General features: G+C 40.8%; 1 protein-coding gene across 2 annotated transcripts in view; it reads left to right on the top strand.

The window, feature by feature from the left end:
* The first annotated feature begins 1,997 nt into the window (after positions 1-1,997).
* BTBD7 (BTB domain containing 7) overlaps positions 1,998-18,656 on the top strand; it is a 51,800-nt gene continuing 35,141 nt past the window's right edge. For both annotated transcript variants that reach the window (XM_066188710.1, XM_066188709.1), the window contains exon 1: positions 1,998-2,096. The gene's annotated coding sequence lies outside the window, so the exon portion shown is untranslated. The remainder of the gene's footprint in view (positions 2,097-18,656) is intronic.

Here is an 18,656-nt window from a genome sequence, read left to right as displayed (position 1 = left end):
CTGTTCGTATTTAAAAACCTCATCTGCAACAATTTCTCCTAACAGATACATTTAAATTAACAGTTCCATGTGTTTTAAAACTACTGCATTTTAATTTTCAATCATTTCTATCTGTCGGTTGCCTGACTTCGGTGGCTCAGCCTTTCCTGAAATTGTAGTGTGCATACGGACCCAAAGGAGAAATGGATCAATGAGTTAAAAATATTTTAGCACAGAGGTCACAGACCTAAATCCTTATAGGACCAGGCAGGCAATATGAACATATGCAACACAACTCTACAGAAAAACAGGGTAAAATAACACTGAGGCGAACACCGCGTATATAGTATTCCATATCAGGAATATTCCTAACAGCAGGAAATGGAAAGCAGGCTTAGGGCAGGTGCAAGAAAAGAGACTGAAATAGAAGGTGGGAAGGCTCTAGCAGGCAGTAGTTCAAAGAGGCTGAGCTCTGCGTGCCAGTCAGTTTCATGAGCTCTCATGACAACAGCAACAACAGCTTGCAAAGGCAGCCCATTTACAAAAAATAGTCCCCCTTGAACAGATACAAGCATAACCCTGACAGTGTGAACTTCATCGATCAAATTCCACTGATAAGAATTCCTTCATCTCTGGTACTGCACAGATATGGAAGTAAAGGTTGTGATGGTCTTGTATACTACAATATCAGAGAACACAGAAATAACTAAGGTAGTTAAAAACCCCAGGAGTACATAATACTGCCGGTAAACCCAACTGCATTTCTCCTCTATTTTTTAGGCTGAAACCAGTAAGAAAATAGTCTACAACATGGGCAAATATCATACATGTTGTTTTATCCCTAGCTCCTTGGTGAGCTGCTGAGCACTATGCCAAGTGGTAGTTAGGGATGTCTGCAGCATTCAGGCAAGTTAATTACAGAGATGGAGGAAAGCAGGATGCCAAGTGGGAGGAAGGCTTCCCTCCAGAAATGGACGGTCAGCAGAATCAGGAGGGAATGTAATCAGTCATAGCTTGCTTTTACCAACCAGGAACGACCATAGATGTGGCTTTCAGCTTGCTGAGTATTTTCTAGCATGTGATCTAATCAGATTTTTGGCCCGTGCATGGAACTTTTCTCAGACCTTCTCAAATACAGACACGTGGTGCTTCGTTCTTTTAGGGGGCACAAGTCGTTCAGTTTACTTAAGTGTTTTTATTGTTCTAATAAAATGCTGGCAGGTATTTTTGGTCACTCTCTCTGATTTAGAAAACAGTGATCTTACAGACATGGTGGCAGATACCTGCTGATCCTGACTGTATCAACACGCTCCTTTCTTTGAAGAAAATGTAGCCGGCGTGACGCCAGCAATGGTGGGAACAGCTAGAAGCATTTTTACTGCTGGCACCTACTTTCACCTAGGGAAGTGAAATACTAATTCCTCATGCTGAGAGAGGTTATCAGAAGTTGGAAAGGTGGTGGGAGTTTATTTCCAGGGGAGCAGCATACATTCCTAGTATGAACAATTAACCTGGAATCTGACTGTGCCCTGCCTCTAACAAGCTCATAGCAGTTTGGCAAAGCAAGGAGACAGACATAGGCTTAATATAAGCAGCTTACGTTAGTCTCAAGGACAAAGAACATGTGCAGACACACCACTTATATTGCAGACACCCCTGCATCTGGGCACGGCAACAAGCTTGGGAGATGTGTCACACAGAGCAGGCAGTGCACGCGGCGTTGGAGCCGCGATCGCGGCAGGGACACACACGCCGGCCTCAGTTTTTCCGCACGACCCCAGACGGTCTGTGCGGGGAAAAGCACCGAGACCCCCGGACCCACCGGGACCGGGACCGGGACCTGCCCCGCCGCCGCCGCCCCCCGCCGGCCCCTCCCCCCGCCCCCGCCCCCGCCCCGCCCCCGCCCCGCCCCCGCCCCGCCCCCGCCCCGCCCCCGCCCCGCCCCCCGGACCACGTGGCTCGGGCGCCGCAGCTCCGCCGCCGCGCAGGCGCCGTGCGCGCTCCCGCTGCCCGGCCGAGCCTGGGGCTCGGGAGCAAAATGGCGGCGGCCGGAGCGGGGCCGGGCGGGAGCGGGCGGCGCTGAGCGGGAGGATGGCGGCGGCGAGCGGCTGCCGGAGGTGAGGCACCGCGGGAAGCCGGGCTGGGAGGGGGACGCGGCCTTGGTGTCACGACGGCGGAGGGGAGGGGGCAAGACCGTCGACGCCCCCACGGCGGGGCTCGGTGCCCGCCCTGCCGGGCCGGTTGCGGGCAGCTTGTCCCGCCGCGCCGCTGCCAGCCCGCGGCTCCGTGGGGCTCCGCCGCGGGAAGGAGCCTTGCTCCCCGCGCCGCTCCCGGCCCGCAGGGTCCGCGGTCCGGAGCGGCGGCAGCGGCCTCGGCTGTGCCTGTCCGCGCTGTCGGGTCCTGCCTCGCCGCCCCTTCCCTGTCTTCCTCTCTCCCTCCTTCTCTCCCTTCAGCCCCGGCGCTGCTCCCCGCGGAGCCGGAGAGGTGCTCGGAGCCGTCTCCCGCGGCAGCCGGTGCGGGGCTCGTGCTCCCGCAGCTGCGGAGCTCCGCCCGCGCCGGGCCGGTGCGAGAGCGGCCGCCTCGCCCGCCGTGGCCGCGGGTCCCGCCGCTGCCGGCCCGCCCGTGGCTGTGCCCGCGGCCTGGCCGCTGCCGCCGCGCCGGGCTCTGTGCGGTTTGTCCGGCTCCTCTCTGTGCGGCTCTTACCGCGCTGCTCCTGGAGAAACTTGGAGAGCTTTGTCGGTGATGCGTTAGCTCGTGCCTCTGGAATATTCCTGCTGCCAGTGGGATAAGTGCTTTTCTGTTTGTTCGTGTTTCTACTTGCTCTTCCCCACCATCCCGTTTGAGGCCGTTGGGTGAAAGATGACACACATGTCGAGTACTAACATAAAATGCGATAGTGAGATAATAAAATACGTGTTGATGCAATGGTAGGTTGTGTGAGAATTTACCTTAGGCTGTGTAGCATCGCTTGAGGCTTTGCTCCAAACCAGTGTAACATAATAACAAATTTAAAGTGTTTGGCAGATACACCATTGGGACGTGATCACCTCAGGTTTTTCCACATATCGCATGCTGTATTTTCATTTAGAAATAGAAGGGAAAATCCCCAAAAGCTCAAATAAAAAAATTTTAAACCTCTAACTCGTGTGGAGACACTGAAAAGCTTGAGAAGGTAAAGCTTTACCCTCTTTGTCTGAAGGATCTTAGGGAAGAGGATGAGTCTTCTAAGCTTCTCCTTTATTGTCTCAAATATTTCATCTTAGTTCTGTATTAGTGTCCTTCTTCACAGAGGATGGTCCAGGGAGGGGAATTTCTTCTTAGATCCTTCTCCATTTGAACTTTTTCCTTAAGAATTCAATGAAAATACTTTTTCCTCCACCCCCTGTTGACTGAGAGTCTGCTACTATTGTAACAAAAATAATTCTGTAGATGTTATTGATGAGGATGTGGAACAGAGGTCTGTTGGTAACGTACAAATTCTGTGGACCATAATGCTTACAAGGCAAGGTCTGAGTGCTTATCGTGTAGAATATCTATATGAAGATAATGTATTGAGTAGGTATGGATTGTGATGTTTTCTGCCTTTTTGGAATAATTTATCAACTAGATAACTAGTCTCAGTTGATGGACCAAAGCATTATTGAGCCATTTAAGAACTTGCTACTTTGCTGTGTCAGTTAATGTCCTGTAAACATCATTATCTGTTCGTGCTTATATGTAAACATGTCATGAATGTCTCAGTAAATCAAGCTTGTATCTTAAGTTACAACATAAAGCTGCCAATTTCTCACTGGGTTGTATTCAGCTCTAACGTTAGACTTGCATAGTTGGGCTGCACACAGGTAATCTTGGAAATGGATCTCAGTGTTTTGTGTCACATGTACAGCCATTGTTTGTTTTTGTTCATTGGAGATGAAAACAGCTGTTGAATCCTTTGTATTTCAGCTCAGCTGCACTAAGCATTGTTTTACTTGCTTTCAAACTTTAGCCAATGTATAAATGGGTTTGACATTCTGATCTAATTTGTATGCTTAAACATACAAGGAGCACGGTCACAAGTTGTCTTGGTTTGTTTACTGTGGCATGGTTGTAGTTGTTGCCATTTTAAAAATCCTTATCTCTTACATTAGTAAGTGATTTCGTCTGGCCAGATTCCCTTGCTGAGTCATAGAGACAGTGGTGGTGTAATGCTTATAGCTGGCATGGACTGATTTGCAAAGACTCATACATGAAAGAATAGAATTACTTTTATAAGCCCTCCTGGAAGACTTGCATGGATTTGTCACAGTGATTTTTAATTTTTTTCCCCCTCTTAGTTTTCAAGATTGTCTGAGAAGCTTCAGACTTTGTGTTGTGAAGCTGTGCTGCTCACTGTTAGAGTAGAATGTGCTGCCTTTGCAGCCAGCTTTTTAAATTTAATTCAGTCAAACTGCCAGAACTTGATGAATTAACAACAAAATATCGAGTCTTCATTTTGAAAGCGGCCTTTCAAATTGTTGTGTACATGGTGTCAAGTTTACAGATTAATTGTCACTGATGACAATTAATCTCAAGGCTTACTGGGGATGAATTTTAGGCTGGGACAATGTCTCGTGTCCTGTTAGCAAGCTGCATTGGTGGTATGGTGTCTTGGGGTCCTGCACATGGCCATAGGAGGAGGTGGGACACTAACCCTACTTGCTCCTCTGCCGCCCTGATGCTTGTTTGCTCTTGATGTGCCAGACCACATGCAAGAAAAGGGGAGTTTATTCTGATGTCTTGGATACACTGTGGTGACTGAGATAGTTGTAGCTGGCTGCCTTTCAGAGGCAAACAGTAAGGTGAATGAAAGCATCCAATGGACATTGATGGACTGTGAGTAGTTCACATTAATCAATAAACAGCTCTATAGGGAAACTATGAGATTGCACATAAGAAGAAACAACTATATTCCTAATGAACCTGATGAGAATCTGCTCTTACAGCAAATCTTGATAGAGAACTGCAAGTTTTAGTATTAACTCTAAATTTGTTTTTGTTTGTTCACTTTTTCTTAACATATTTACATGGCTTTTGATTTCTGTTACCAGATCAATGGCTTTTCCCATTTTTTCACACTAGTCTGGAATCCTGATCACAACTTTATTGTCCATGCAGGGGGTACCAGGAGTCCTAGTTTAGGTGTGTTAGGTAAGCTTCCAGTGAGTCATCTAGCTATTGCTTTGTTTCATTTCCCAGGTTCTTTGAAGGATAAATCTTGTCACTATTCTTAAATCTTTGGATAGAAGCTATTGTGGATTTTTAGAATGCTCTTTCCTATGTTGGTGTACCAGTATGCCTGAACTACAGGAAGGGACTGCAGATGCCACATTTGAATCTAGTCTTGCACTTTACACCCATCCAGTCTGTCCTGCATGTCTCCCAAGAAGAATACCCTCAGTAATACTCTCTATGTAATGAATGGACACTAGGAGGTTGAAATTGTTATTATAATATGATTATTATATTTTGGTTTATTTCAGTTATTGAACTGTACTTATCTCAACCCATGAGTTTTACCGCATTGTTTTTTCTTTGCCTTCTGATTCTGTTCCCTATCCCACTGGCAAGGGGAACCCCCGATAATAAAGATGCCTATGAGGTTCTTGATAGATGCTTAGTGGCAAAATTGGTTTAAACACTTGCAGTCCATTGCTCCTTTCCCTTACTTCCTGCACTGTCCCCTCAGCTGTGTTGGTAGGGTTGTTTACATGGCTTCACTCTGAAACATTCAGGAAATTGATCTGTATGAAAAATAAACCATTAAAGCACAAAATAACTTTGTGTCAGATCCTTCATCTGGGTCATCACATTGCTGTGGAAAGTATGTTGGCTAGCACAGTTTAGAGGTGAGGCCAGGGAGGTAAAAGGGGTCAGGGTGGAACTGTGTTGCCTGATGTGTTGGACTCTCAAGTACATACCTAACTATACACTTAGTTAAATTTAAATCTGATTTGTTTGCTCCATGTTGCGCAGGTGTTGTGCAAGCTTACACCAAACACTACTGAATATGATCTTTAACTACTGGTGGCCTTGCAGACATGTCCAGTCTGTTGGGGATCTTCTATCGTCAGTGGATTTAAACTGGTTGTTTAGATGTTCGAGTGCTAGAACATGCAAGAAAAAATTTAACAGCAGTCAAAAGTGAATAAGAAGAAACTTTCAGTATGAAGTGTGGTGGTATAGTGTTTCAAGCAACATTTTCTTAAATCAGTTTTATGTTTCAGAAGTATCTTCTAAGTGATCTTCCTTTGTTTTTTGAACTTGGAATTCAAGCATGAGCCATTACCTGTATAACTGACTGATTATCTTCTAAATCCTGTTTGATCGTTGTTCTCAAATTTTGTCTGAATTCAGTGGTCATTCATACTGTGTATTTTTATGGCACTCAAACATCACTGTTTTTTCAGTTCTTGTTGTATTAAAAAGACTGGATTTTTTTGTGTTCATCCTTTCTTTTCACTCCTATCATACCCTGTTTCCAACTCACTGTAGTAAATAGTAAAGGGTAGAATTTAATTTTTTATAATCTCTTTTAAAGAATATCTTTCTAGCTCTGCGGTTATTGTGATTCCCCATATTGTTAAAGAGCCTTTTTATTTCTACTCTCCCCTCTTTCTTACAGGATCATTTAATTATGGTAACTTGTAACTTTTAAGATTAATCTCTTTCTTCATCACTTCTGATCTTTAACGTTATCTAGTGGGAAGTGCTTTGGAGAGAGATCAAGCTAATTAATGATATACAAGATTCCTCTAATTTCAAAACCTCGTCCAAGATCTGTTAAAACCTAGTCTCAAAGTAACTACCAGGACATTTTACCATTATGCTGATGGTAATAATGGCTAAACTCGAAGGAGTTGATTGAAACAGTAATGTAATAAGTGACTGCCGCTTGGTTCTTTAGTTGGGCTTATTTTGTGACCCACAACTTGCAGCTTTGTGGAATCAGTAGAGCTGCAAAATGTATCTGTGTGTGCTTGCCTGTGTATTTTAAGCTGCAGTTTGGGTGAGAGAAGATTGTTCTCATAGTCTAGTCTGCCACTGACATTTTAATCAACGTTTTGTATACAAAGAGCAAGAATACCAAGCTTGTGAAGGCATCCAACATGAGTAAAATTTTATACCTATTTATGTGAAAATTGAAGTATTTTTTGACTGACCAAGTAGATCACATTGCATTAGTGAGAAATTGGAGTGCTGCTTCGCTTGTCTGCTACTTCAGATCTCTGTACTGCAATGAAGAATATAAAATACTTCTGTAAATGGGTAGGTTATTTTAAGTGCTTTAAAATCAGTATGAGTGACAGAAGTTCCTTTTCATGCTTTTTTCTCCTGACCCCAATACTGGAAATGCTGCTTGAGAGCTGATTAAAAGCATTCCAACATAGCAAATGCAATCAGAATGCAACAAGACTGTGTTTTGTGGACTGGTGCTCCCTTATTCTTTGATCTCTTTTGATCTTCTGCTTTAGCTGTTTTCAAATGATGATTCTTGATGTAAAGGTGTGGTAGAAGTGGTTCGTTGACTGTTAAACTGGGTTTGCTTTGGATTTGGTGATTTTTTGACTTTGTCTAGAAAGATGTCTTATTTAAAGCCTTCCTGCTGCTTGATAATTACAGTGGTTATCCACTTAAATTCTGCAGTGTATACACTGAGGTTGTGCTGAAGTTCTTTTTACATGTGGGGCCATTCAGAGGTTTTTTCTCATGTGCCCAGATGTATATCTTAAAATACATAAATGGCTAACAACCTCTGAAGCTGCTTGTGATACTCAATGTAGTGATGGCCTTGGTACTGAAGGAGGAATAATCTAAGCTGTATCGGCAGTGAGAGGCAGCAGTTGTTCCTAGTGAGCTGGATGTAGGCACCATAATTTCTATGAAGGAATGTCTATGACAGCATGAGAAGCTACTCAGTGTTCTTGTGAGCCCCCCCCACACTCCCAGTGTACCAAGTGTCTCCATCTTCTCTGCAGTTTATTTTTATGAGTGATTAGCTTATCTAAATTTTGGATAAGAATGTGTGTTTACTGCTTTAAATTTTCAAATCCCGCGTGGCCAATTGTTTTGGGTTTTGGAGAGTTTTTTGTATAGCCAAATATAATATTTAAGAGAATAATTTGTTGTATCCTTTTTAAAAGATACATTAAAAGGTACATTATTTAGGTCAAAAAGTACCTCCTGCTTCTTATTTGGTCATTAAAATCTCTGTAGAATTTAGTCCTCCATTAAGCACTTCTGGAAATGTGCATTTGGACTTGAAATGCCAAGCGGTGTAAGACCTGTCTAGTTGTATTTTTAGTTCTAGGCATGGATCTGAAGACCTGGTAACCTCTGGTGAAGTGACTCTTATATGTATTTCTGCACTGCATCAAAGCTGCTTGTCTTTAACTGCATTTGACCACAGTCTTTGATGTTATAACCAGGGCAGTTACTACTTGAAGTTGGTTTTAAAGCTTAAATTACATGTCTTCTGAAAATGATGTTAATCAGAAGTACAGTCTTATTACAAACTTTCTAAAATATCTGTTCATACTACTCAGGGCTTTTCCACTGCAAGTAAAATAAAATTTGTCATGTCTTGTTCTGAGTTTCTCAAGACATTTGAATTTCTCCACTGAGAACATCTGAGGTAATTTTGTTACTGCATAATTTCTCAGTTAATTATTGGCTCAAAGTTTCCCCTTTGGATTAACAGACTTGTGCCAATCTAGGTATTTCCCCACCACTACCTTGGGCATCTACTGTCCTTTCTCCTCCTTTCCTTCTTCCCACATTCTGTTTTAAGCTAACAACTTATTTTTGCTGAAGAATTAAATTGGAAAATTCCACATTTTGTGACTGAGTGTTAGCTGCATCAAAGGTCAATTGTACTAGGCACTAGCAATCTTCAACTTAGTAATGAGGGTGCTTTTATTTAAATATCTTGTGGATCTGGAGTTTCATCCTTGTTTTATGTTTGGAAGGAAAGGGAACTTGCCCTTTTTTCCACGTATACAAGATTAATGCGTTTCCTTATTGAAATGAACCTTTTATTTTTGTTAATCTGAAAACTGATCCAGCTAAGAACTGTTCTCGTTCATTGAACATGAATGGAGAGTTGAGTGGGAATGATCATCATCTAGGTAGAGAGGAAAGTGGGATTTCTCTTTTTTTTTTTGTTTTGTTTTGTTTTGTTTTGTTTTGTTTTGTTTTTTTTAATCGCGATGTTGTCTTTTTTACTATGCATTAATGAACTTTCCAAATCATGGAAGAATCAAAGGAGGTTTGACAAGTAGAGCACAGGCTGGCAAAGTTTCTGCATTTTGCCCTTGCTTTGAATGTAAAGGAATTGTGGTATCAAGGACAGTTGTGTATGAGAGAGAAAACAAAATTTGGTCCAAAATTACGTTAGGAGCAATGGGTTTCTCTAATGGAGTAACTCCTGTAATTAGTGCAATGCATCAGACTTTTGCTTTCCTTCTAAAAGTTTTATTTGATTTCTTTGAAAAATCTATTAATTTTTTTAGTATTCTGGGACATCTGAAAAGCTTCAAATCTTGTGGAGAGAGGAGAAGTTAAGGCATAAGTCTGCTCAAAGGGCAGATTTGACTTAGCAAATAGTTAAACAAAAAACACCCCATAAGCTTTTCTAACTCTGCAACCTTTAAAAGTCTGTGTTCATGAGTTATGTGTAGATGAGGCTGAATTAATTAAATTAAGTATGTACATGATTGGTGCCTCTGTTTTCAGAAACAATATTATGTCAACATGTGTGATGCTCTTTTGACTGTTCTATAAAACTTGCATATTCATGTTACAGAACAAAAAAAAATGCTTTGGAAGTGCAGAGAGAGCTTGTTGCAGGAAATGTGGAAGACATAACTTCCCTTTCTTGCCAAGGGGAAAATGTAAACAAAGCTCCAACTTAATTGCAGGCTAAGTACTAGTCTGGTTTTCTGATTAAGCCTTTCCTTCCTTAATTGATTTCTTTTATCACTGAGAAAGTGTATTTTCTGAAATGTATTCCTGTAGTTTTGGGCAGGACATTCCCTAAAGTTTGTGAGCATTTTGTTCTTGCTACACTTGTATGGAATCTAAATGTAGGTATTAATGAAGGTAACTACTGAAATGGAAGTTACTGGTGTAACTTTTGAGGGGAAGTATTGCAATATTAGTGTATTTTGCTCCTGTCTTTGAAATGGCTGAAATCTTTGAAGTATACAGCATAGAAAGATTTCTTGGCATCAGATATTATGATAGAAATAAATGATAGTTGGTGAAATCAGGGTGACTCTTAACTTTTTCTGCTGAAGTTAATGAATTTAAATTAACCACACAGAAGAGTCCAACCAAAGGAGATATCTTTCAAATGTGTAAGTTTTTAGGTAACAGTTAAAACCTTAGTATATACAAATATAATTGATTTATAAGAACAGGTATAAGATCATTGTATTGGTTGTGGGGGGTTGTCTTAAAAACCTCTAAATACCAGGAGAATGTTCTGTCGGTTTGACTAGGAGTTTCACCCTTGCTCAGGGAGGCAGCAGTGCATAACCAGTTTACATGGTCTCTTATAAGTCTTATATAAGTGTTGCATAAATACCATGTACAGTCAATTTTACAATTTGATTTTGTATTGCTTCCTGCAGCAGTGAACAGAACGGACTTGTGAGTGATGGTGGCTATTGGGAGACAAGGGGAAGAAGATGTGAGTGTCAACACTGGTGCCAGGCCAGAGTGACTTGAAGAGTCACTCAGAGAGAACAGAAGGGCTGAGTACAAGGGTATAGTTTCGTGGAGTTTTGAGGCAGTCTAATAGGAATAGTCTTCTCCCTTCATATTGTGAGCTGTGAGATCCTGTTCCAGTTTCAGCTGCCTGTCAGACAAACGTGCTGGAGTTCTCTCTCCCTGTCTGTTATCTGCCACTCTCTCCGGCACTGGGGTGATGGATCAGCCGTTTGAAATGACTTGGTTTGTGATCATATAATCTCTCTATGTAGTGTGAGGGGAAGTAAGAAAACCCCTTGACAGGATGGAGTGTGAGGGAAAGGCACAGTTCCCTGTTAGTTTGGCTTTAGTGGCATTATCAGGTCACCCTGATGTACCTGTGAAGAGCTGACAGGCAGTGAGTCTTGCACGCACAGTTAGCTTCTCCCTGTCAGAGGATGAGCTCACTAGATTGAGGGGAATATATTAATATTCACATAGACTTGGCTTTGTATTTTTTCCTATATGAGTAATACCTAGATGCATGTATTCTGATATTGCTAATTTAAAATTGTCCAAGCGTTCAAAGAAGCAACAACTCCCATGGACTTCTAGTAGTTATGGCTGCTGTGTGAAGTGTTGTTAACCGAGGAGGGAACAAACTGCACAAATACAGAGAAAAATAAGTACAGGCCAAAGAAGCAGCAATCAGCCACCGAGATACGGGGAGCACTGCCATGGTGAATCCTAGCAGTAGCTACTGCTGTCTAAATTGCCTTTTTCTGCTAGGACTGCCCTTGCTTTGCAGGTGATTTTTCCTACTGTTAATTTTTTAGGAGCTCTGGAGAAGAAAAAGCATATTGCAAAAGTGGGCTTATAGCTGCCCACTCAAAGTCAGATATTTTCATTGACAGTGGTAGTTGGCTGGATGAAGACTGAGGCCATGCTGTACTTGGGCAATGGCTGGAGCAGCCACACCAGAGGATCAACTGAAAACACACACAGTCCAATCAGGACTTGCATGGCTTTTCAGATGTTTGCTACAATGAAGGGGTACAGCTTTGCTGCAGGAGTGGGTGCTGGGAATATTTATTTTTTGAAGACCTGTCAACTGAGTATTAGTCAAACTGCATGTTGTGTTTGATTGTGGGGAGCAAAGTAACCTTTTCTTGCTGTTCTTCCTTCTCTATGACATCATCTGGGTTCCTTGAGCCGTTTGGTAAACTGATGCAGGGGGCTAACTACACTGGGGAGAGAAAAATCTTACAGAAGAGAATGCCCGTGTTTAGTTGCTGACATGATGGAGGAGCTTTGAGGAGATGCTGGTGGTAGCCGTGGTGAGCACTGGCGCTGAGGAAATGTGCGTGGAACCAGTGCTGGTGAACCAACTTGGGTTTGTATACACCAAATAATGCATTCTAAATCCAGATTGCAGTTGTGGTTTCGCTGGATGGAGGACTTGTCGTGGCTTGTGGCTTACTGTTGAAAGTATTCAAATTCTAACTGTAAACAATTCAAAGTATTCAAACTGTAGGAATTTTTTGGCTGTGAATGCTGTCTTCAATAAGGAAAATCAATGTTTCTTTAATAAAATTCCTGATGTCTCATGATATGACTGGACTAGATTGCCTTTTGAGTTCTTTACCACACTTTTTCATGTTCCCCCTTCCAATTTTTGCTCTTGTATATAGATGTACCCGTTAGTGTTAAATGTGTAAGAAGTGATGCTGGCAGCCAATACGTCAAACCTGTTTTATCAAAGAGAAAAGGCTGAATGAATGAACTTGCTGTTGTGTGATGACTGAAGGACCCACAGGGAGGATGGTGTACAGAAGAAAAGGAATGATGGTGTATTAAGGCCTGAAGTGTAGAGAAAAATGTTTTGGATATACAGCAATATTGGTAATAGCATTTTTTAGCCACAGGCAGGGGGATCAGTGGAAATAGATAAGCTGTGTATTGTTACCAAGCATCTTAGAAGCTTGAGTTTAAAGGAAGAGTGTTGTATAGAAACACTGTAGTCATGAGGAATGATGTTCCAAGCAACAGAAATATGTCGTTACTCATACAATGACTGGCTGGCAGGATGAAGAGTTGATTGCAGCCAAATTAAGATAGAAGTAGTTTTTGGTCTGATCTATTAAAAGAGGCCACCCATATGGGAAGGCTGATCAGTATGTGGGTCCAAGACTTTTCAGTCTGCTTTGATGTTGGAGCTATTGTTGTGAAAACCCCAAGCAGTGTCATCACTAGAGATGACTCAGGCTGTGGAAGTTAATAAGGGAACTAAAGCTGAATGATGAAAACGTTGCTTTTTTGAAGATGGGTTGAAAATAGTAAGTCATAAGATAGGATGGGTGCTGCTTGCCTACTTAGGTAGGTACAGAGTGCAGTGTCTGGGATTGCCCTGTTAGTGACTCTAATGCTCTCTCAGAGGCAGCATGTTCTGAGAGAAGTGTGAATGTAACTGTACACTGAATTTACAAGCATCATTGTGTACATGGAGCTCCCACGTCCTCATTCAGAGTAATTTCACTTTCTGTGAAATAATTGGGCCTTGAAAAAAAGGGAAAATTACTCCAGTACAAGGAAAACTGTAGGTTATATGGATCTTTCGTATCATTGGAATGTGAGCCAAGATTTTCCTGTGTTTATTAGATTTGACAATTGAAAACAGGATTTTGCGTTGTGGTTGGGTCACAGCTTGAGCAAGAGGAGGAATTCCCTTAATGAGACAGGGATCTTTGGGGGGCACTCTCAGACTAAACAGAATAAAATTCCATGGGAGTGGAAGACTGCAGAGATGAAAGGTTGCTTGCCTTGTTCCAGAAGAAGCAGCAATCCTGTTGACAGATAAAGGGTACAGGGATAAGAAGCCCATGAAACAGGCTGTATAAAGATGGTAGAGCTTCATGTGGAAGGTTATTACTTCTGCTCCACTTTTGCCTTTTCCAGTGGGGGAGAAAGGAACAGGTGACCATGGATATTGCTGCAATAATGGACAGCCATTATCTGGAGACACACTGAGGAGGGCAGTGGTCTTACCAGACTGGTGTTTGACCTCAGTATCTGAAGCTGAATATAGCTGAAATCTCCATGAGTTAGCTTACTGCGTGACAAGACAAAGTGTTGGCCTGAACTTTCATGGCCAAGAAAACTTTCAAGAAAAAAAAGGAGCAGGCTTCTTAAAAAAAAAAAAAAAAAAAAGAAAAAAAAAGCCCCTTTTTCTGAGGTACTTTTCGTGTGATTTGGAAGTTCCTTTTTCTGTCTTAACCAACTGATGTGTTCATATATCTAAACCAAAGAATATTTGTCATTCTTAAAAAAAAAAAAGCGCATGGGTAATTTTTGCTCAGAAGAGGCCTTTTGAAACACATTTAGACTCCTCAGAATTTATCACAGTATGTCAGACTGTGCTGCAATTATTCTAGATTGGCTAAAATTAATTATACTCATTTTCCTGTAAATGGCTATGTTCATACCTAATTACTCTGTTTAGTGATATTGATAAAGATTTGGTGGATAGGATTTCTCTGATTTTCTTATAAAGCAGATTTAATGATGTTTTTTATCTAAATCAGATAATGTTCCTTTCAAGTTAACTTGTGAAAAAATGGAGAGTCATTGAAGAATACATGCTGTCATTTCACTTCAAGGGAGTCCTAGAGGGCCATAAATGAGCTCTTGCTCATTTGGCTGAAAGAAGTGTTTTGAATTCATCTTCAGAAACATTAGTTAAGTCTTTCACATGAATGTTATCAATCAGAATAGGCTTTTGGTAAATTAGTGCGTTTTTGCAACCAACTGGAAGAATCACTGATGTAAGAGTGATGAAAATTTATTTGCCAGTGTATGAAGACATTTAAGTTGCTTGGGAGGAACAGCCTATTGCATGCAGGATTGTACTGCTGTAGTTCACTTAGTCTCTGTGTGCTTTGTATGTTTGATTTTTTTAGCTGCTGGAAAATTTTGTGTTTAGAGGAATATAAATATGTTCATGTCCGCTGCCTCCACACTGCTGTTAGTGATTTGACCTGTCAGTCCCTGTTAATGACATTACTTATTTACTTGTACGATGTGACATGTTCATATCATGCTTGAAATTGCTTTGCTGATCATCAGAAATGCTACTTTAAGCACTGTTTGCAAAGACAGCATTGAAAAGAGTTTTTTTCCTGTAAGTTTTGTGGGTTTTTTTCAAGTGTTGAAATGCTGCTCAGTGTTTTTGATTTCTGAAGTGTGTGTATGTTCTAGTCAACATTCCTTTGTGCTCTATTTGAGCATAGTTCTTTTAACTTTCACTCTGATTCCTCAGAGAAAAGGTTGAAAATTAGTACAGGTTGTTGGTGGGTTTTCCCCACTAAAACTCAGTCCTCTGATTCTCAACGAATCTAGAAATAAAAACTTAGGACTATTGTGGTGTTTTTATCATCTCCATTTTGAAAGAACTTCTTGATGGAGAAGCTTACTACTTCAGGGAAGAGAAAATGCTGTAAATTTCATGCTTAACTGTAGAAAGGGTTCTTTGTGAAAGGGTTCTTTGTGATAGCTGGAACACATGATTCTCAGCAAGGCACTGAGTAATGCAGTCACTTTTCATAATCTAGTTCTATCTGCTTTTTCTTGCCCTCTTGAGCCGGTAACTGCTGATATGGCTTAAGTTCTGGTGTTTTGTTTATTGGATTTGTCTTTCTTTCCAATGCAGTGAATAATGAAATAACATTGTTTTGTTAGCCCACATTGTAAAGAATGTTATCCATCTTATATTTTTTGTACAGAACTGATCTAAACCACAACCTTTCAGCTGTTTCAGTTGCATCTTACTATTGCATCATCCAGTTAATTTTGAATAATGATAAAGGTTGATTGCTTGACTGGATTATAAAAAGGAGTCAAAATAGGCTTTGCATGGATTTACATGTGTGTCAGGCATAATCATCTGAGCTTTCAAATTTCAGCTGTTTCCTTTGAACAGAAAATTACTTACCAGTTACACAATTTCTTTCAGGTACACTGTCCCATATGCATTCAGTCCTTTAGCGTGTACACTTCTGAGATTGGAGGTTGTACCTCCACAAAATCTGAGAGTGTGCCAGTACTTCTGAGTGTCTCATCCATGGAAAAAGAGGAAGGTCAGGACAGGTAGCACTCAGTTCCTGTCAACGCCTCTTACTTGGAGAACCAACTTCCAGCAGCACAGTAAGAAAAATGAGATTAATACTCCATGCACATCTGAACAAGCAGTTGAAACTCCAGCCACAAGCAACTTTGTCTTCATTTTTAAGAGCTTGTGCCTTTGGATGTTGTTGACTTGTAATTCCAGCATAACAACCAGCATGGCCAGAGCTGGCTCTGGAAACTTCTCGGTGGATGGGAACTTCCTTCTGTTCTTCTGAGCATGGGATTGTTCCTGAATCACTTTGTGATGGGTCAGCAGACCACTGTTCTGCTGGAGGCAGGTTCAGGATATAAAGGCAAGCTGGTGGGTTGTACTGTGGGTGTGATAGCAATGGTCCATTCTCACAAGTGTTTTCTATTTCAGTTATTGATCTACCTAACTTCTCTCGAGATCCGTTTGTCTTTGCTTAAATTTAGTTGATGTGTCGCCTTACTGGGGTTGGTGCTTTTTATTGCTGGATCTTGTCATCTCATCCTGCGGTTAAGTTGTGCTTGTTACTTGAAATGAGCTGTTGGGGCAAAATGCCATTGCATTTTTGGTCTGGATAAAAATCTAAGCAAACATGAATAAGTTATTCTTATGATACCTGGGTTGTCATTTATTCACAGTATATTTAAAACATGTTAGGTAAAATGAAAACCTGAAATACCATGTTGGTGCAGGTATGTGCATGTACTTGATATAATTTCCAACTATGGTTTAAGTATTATGTTACTGCATAATCCTATGGCAGCAACTCTAAAAGAAACACAAAGTTCTTAAAATTTTACAGGGGAAAAATCAAATGGTTGTAAAACCTGTTGTTGCATTCCCTAACTTGCCCTTTATATTAATTGGATCCCAGTGAGTTACAGGACATTTTATGAAACGTTTGTACTCAGTGATGATATAAACAAAGTGTTACTGTTCCCTAAAGTCCATTCTGTGCAGAGATGTCTTGTTAAATCAAAATTCCCAGTCCAGGAATAGCTGGTGGTCAGCCCAGATACCTCAGATGCATTTCATCTAGGTTCTTAGGGTTAGAGGTTCAGTGTGACAAATATTGAGAAGACTGAGGAACTTATTTCAGGTACTGAAACCTTTAACCAGACTTATGTTTATTTTAAATTTTATTCTGAGTATCAGTATAATCTGAAAGTCACTTTTGTGCTGTTTTGTAGGATTTGGGGTGGTAATTTTGGTTTCTATTAACTTCCTCATTTCATATAACACATTTGTTACTCTTTTTCTGCAGTACAGGCTTTCTTAAACAAGCTTTGACATAGTTTAACTCTTTTCCTGTGTATGTGTGTACGTTCGTAACACATCTGTGCATGCGTCACTGCTCTCAACAACTGTTTCAGTTGGTCAGCAGATGTTGAGTTTAGTTTCATTTTGGTACTGCTTACGGGGATGCATGCAGGCTTTTAATAAAAAGGAAAGAAAAAGTTCACCTGATGATAGTTTTTAAAACAAACAAAATTCCATGGCCATATTCTGAGGCTAAAATGCAATTTAAAAGTTCTTCAAATAAGCTGAAATAACTGAACTTTTGGTCTGTGAGACGAAATCTGTCTTTCCTTTTGCAGCTGAAGATCTAATTGTTTGGAGTTTTTTCTTAATTTTTATGTTCCTCTCCTTTTACAAGTGCTTTTCACTGTGGAGAAGCTGCATTCTTGACTTGGCATTTTCGCAGTAGCTGAGTTTTATTGACCAGACTCAGCTGGTCAATAAAACTAACTGCTATATGCTAGACTAACTGCTGTTCTTGTAGGCTGTGTTTAGTACAGAGGCTGAAGTGGACAACAGCAAAACAAACCAAACAAAAAAAAAGGTGTCTAAATCCATGAGTGGTTCAAATACACTTTGCTGTCAAAGATGCAGTTGTGCAAGTATTCATGTGATGCCATAACGAACAAATTGTGTGCCTGATACTCTTTTGACTTTTTGTTAAGTTGGTTCTAATGTGGGTCAGTTTATCCAGTTTACAAAATACTAGGGACAGAACAAACAAGGTGGAAAAAATGGTTATGAGAATGAAGAGAGGAAAGCAGGGCTTCCTCCAGGACAGAGTTCATCACTGGTGCTAGCTAAATTTTTTTGGGAAATGCAACATGGGTTGTATAATATTATCTTGTAAAATTTAGTACTGTATTAAAAAATAAAGGAAACGTACTTTCAGTTGATACATGAGGTTAAGGACAGTAGTGGAACTGAAGCTATGATCAGTTTTGAGCCATGGGGCCCAATACACTTTATGAACTACAAAACGTTTGAATTCAAGATGCAAAATACTCTTAAGAAATCAGCCTGCAGACACATGACTTAGCAGTGCATGGAAGTTATCTATTCTAAATGTAGTGAGTGAATTCGTTCTGCAGGATACTCACTTGGGCTTAATGTATTACAGTGTTATTGTGGTGAGCCTCCAAATAAAATAATTTTCTCTATTGTGTATTTTAGGAATTTTTTATGACGTTCCTTTTCGAGTTTATTTAAATCCTGGCTTGCAAATTCAGGTAATGACTGCTAATGGTATTGAACAGTTGCATATATTCCTTGACTGCATTCTTTCTATCTTTTGGCGTGGATTTATTGCCAAGTGGAAGGAGGTGGAAGGTATTAGCCTCCTCCTGGGGTTTGGTTCTAAATATTGAGCACTTACTTATAAAAAAAAAAAAATAAAAGCCCAACACTTTTTTTTTTTTCCTTCCCTCTTTTACTTAGCTCCTGGGCTCTTTTCTGTGTCAGGAAGAACTGCAAACTGTTAGTAGACATCTAATATACAAGTTATCACGCTGCAGCTGAA

The sequence above is a fragment of the Chamaea fasciata genome, unplaced genomic scaffold, assembly GCF_029207755.1.
Source record: "Chamaea fasciata isolate MVZ Bird 193981 ecotype frontalis unplaced genomic scaffold, bChaFas1.0.hap1 SCAF_7, whole genome shotgun sequence".
Lineage (NCBI taxonomy): Eukaryota > Metazoa > Chordata > Aves > Passeriformes > Sylviidae > Chamaea > Chamaea fasciata.
This window is presented reverse-complemented; position numbering and strand designations above follow the sequence as displayed.